This window comes from Octopus bimaculoides, chromosome 13 (genome assembly GCF_001194135.2).
Source record: "Octopus bimaculoides isolate UCB-OBI-ISO-001 chromosome 13, ASM119413v2, whole genome shotgun sequence".
Taxonomy (NCBI): Eukaryota; Metazoa; Mollusca; class Cephalopoda; order Octopoda; family Octopodidae; genus Octopus; species Octopus bimaculoides.
Window position 1 is genome coordinate 20,809,830 of NC_068993.1, and position 3,443 is coordinate 20,813,272.

Sequence of the window (3,443 nt, forward strand, 5' to 3'; positions counted from 1 at the left end):
TCAAGTAGTTAGCGTGAAGAAATCTCATAAGGGAAAAATCCATCATTTATTCCCTATAAATATATTTATTTATATAAAGGCATTACTATACATAAATGCCTTACACTAAGAGGGACTCTAAAGTCAAACTACCATAATAAACACATTTTTACCGAACGCGAGGGAATGCAACTCTCAAAGTGAACCCCCTAAAAACCGCGTTCGGTAAAATGTGTTTATTATGGTAGTTTGACTCTTTTAGAGTCCCTCTTAGCGTGAGGCATTTTTGTATAATAATGCCCTTATATATATGTGTGTGTGTGTGTGTGTGTGTATGTGTGTGTGTGTGTATGTGTGTGTGTGTGTGTGTGTGTGTGTGTGTGTGTGTGTGTGTGTGTGTGTGTGTGTGTGTGTGTGTGTGTGTGTGTGTGTGTGTGTGATGGACACATTTCTGAATAAGAAACAGAGAATTGTTGAGCGTAAAAGAAATCATGAATGAATTTGAAGTGCAACACATTTCTGTACCTTAAAGTTAAAACAGGATCTAATCGCAAATACATTGACTGTTATTAAAAGTTTGCTTTCTCTTCGATTGGCAGTGGGAAGAGCCTTCACGATTATACTTCGTATGTGTAAACAAAATCAATCAAGCGAATCAATAATTTCTTGCAAGTTAAGTTGACATTTCATTATTAAACAGCCCAACCTTTACGAAAATATATTCCGAAGTATGTTAGATTGTGAAAACAATAAACAAAACAGAAATACTTCTTTCGAAATATTTGAAATTGTTGTACAAAAAAATTTTCAGAGCTTTTTATTTAGCCTGCTTGTAGAAAGCTTGACAATGGTATGGAATCACTACAACAAGGAATGAGTGTAATACTTCTTTCTTTCAAGTCATACAACTTGTAGATGTCTTTTGGAACTGCCTACCGACAAAGAAGAAAATACAGGCTGTGATAAGCATCATTAAACCTTTGCTTCGTAAGAAGATGAATCGGAATGTGAAGCTACTGGCATTTATTTGTTTTATTCATGGAGATGAAATCGTAAATCGGTGATTTTTACCCTTTTGCTGCGAAGAAATGTTAGGCATTTTTCATATTCTAAATAATTACTATGAAAAATATGAATTATTACGGAAGCCATGAGTTGGTATTTGTACTGATGGAGATGCCACCAAAGAGAATAGGGATGTCATTATAACTCATTACTTTCTACATAGTGAAGTCTTTCTTGACTGAAGAAAACAGTGGGAGTTAAAGTGAAACAACTGTTCGATTAAGTAATCGAAATTCTATGCTGTATGGAAAGGAAACTTTTAAAGACATTTTTGAGAGCATTCGCGTGAACAGGAATACGTAGCAGATGATTACATTTCAAACACCATCTACAAGGAAAGTTGTATGCATTAACTCCAGTGAGCATGTTGGTTGTATACACTTCTGTGTACACGTTTCGATAGAATATTGAATCTTTGCTTAAAATATTTGACAGGCATATTTACGTACCGAAGTAGCCATAACAGAAGCACACAAGATTAAAATGAAATATACGCGTATATTCTTTGACTTGTTTCAGCCATTTGACTGCGGCCATGCTGGAGCACCGCCTTTAGTCGAATCAAATCGACCTCAGGACTTATTCTTTGTAAGCCTAGTACTTATTCTATCGGTCTCTTTTTGCCGAACCGCTAAGTTACGGGGGCGTAAACACACCAGCATCGGTTGTCAAACGATGGTGGGAGGACAAACAGACACACAAACACACACACACATATATACATACATATATACGATGGGCTTCTTTCAGTTTCCGTCTACCAAATCCACTCACAAGGCTTTGGTCGGCCCGAGGCTATAGTAGAAGACACTTGCCCAAGGTGCCACGCAGTGGGACTGAACCCAGAACCATGTGGCTGGTAGGCAAGCTACTTACCACACAGCCACTCCTGCGCCTATAAATAACTTTAAAAGAAATATTCATTTAGAAAAGAAAACCTAAAGATGGCAATTTTGAAGTTATTTCCTTTAGTTAGTAAAACTTATATAAAAGAAATAATTCCTATCATAGCTGAACATTTGACTATTCTAGAAATTAAAGCTTTATTTACCAAAAATATGACAAATTTGGAAACTTTTTCCTGAAAATTCCAAATGTGTAAATCATATATATGCTAAATGCAACTGGTCCAATACTTGTTAAATATGAAATAAAGTATAAGAACTCAGAAAAATCGCATGAAGGGAGAAGATAGAGGGGGAAATATCTACTTTGGTGTACGATTGGTTATGTTTTGGGAAACTAGACACGTGACATGCACGGTCAACAGGTCTCGCAAAAGAGACATTCGTGATGTCAAAATCCTACCCTGCAAACATAACACACATGTATGTATGTGTGTGTGTGTGCGTGTGTGTGCGTGTGTGCGTGCGTGCGTGTATGTGTGTGTATGTGTGTGTGTTTGTGTGGGTGTGTGTGTTTGTGTGGGTGTGTATATGTGTGTTAGGAGGGGTTGCACCTGTGCACACTTACATTCTTTCTTTTATTCTTTTATTTGTTTTCGTCATATAAGTGCGGTCATGCTGGAACACCACATTTTTAGTCGAAGAAATCGACCCCTGGACTTATTCTTTGTAAGCCTAGTACTTATTCTATCGGTCACATTTGCCGAACCGCTAGTTTACGAGGATGCAAACACGCCACCATCGGTTGTCAAGCGATGGTGAGGACACACACGCACACACACACACACACACACACACACACACACACACACACACACACACGACGTACTTCTTTCAGTTTCCGTCTACCAAATCCACTCACAAGGCTTTAGCCGGCCCGAGGCTATAGTAGAAGAAACTTGCCCAAGGTGCCACGCAATGGGACTGAACCCGGGACAATGCGGTTGGTAAGCAAGCTACTTACCACACATGCACACGCATATATATGCGTATGCGTGTGTATTATACATACATATATGTTCACATATACATTATGAAGTATTGTACTTTTGATGTAAAACGTATTGAAAGTATCAGGATTGAAAGAAAACGGGTTAACCCTTCTTTGAGATAACTCCATGCACAAATCAAATATTTTCTCGTAAATAAAAATAATATAACTGTATATAACATGGATGGATCTTATTCGTTATGAGTCTCCTGGACCAATTCTCACATGGTGCTATCCAACAACAGAGCAGCAACTAACATATGCATACGTATAAACACAACCTCAGATACAGCGTGCACACACACGCACACACGCACGGGCGCGCTCACACACACATACACACACACACACATGCCCACCGCGCGTACGTACAAATGTGCACACACACTATCGCTCATACTCGCACACACCGGTATACAAATTCCTGGATCCCATGCTCGCGCGCACACACAGAGACACATGCACACATATACACGCATATATATATATATATATATATATAT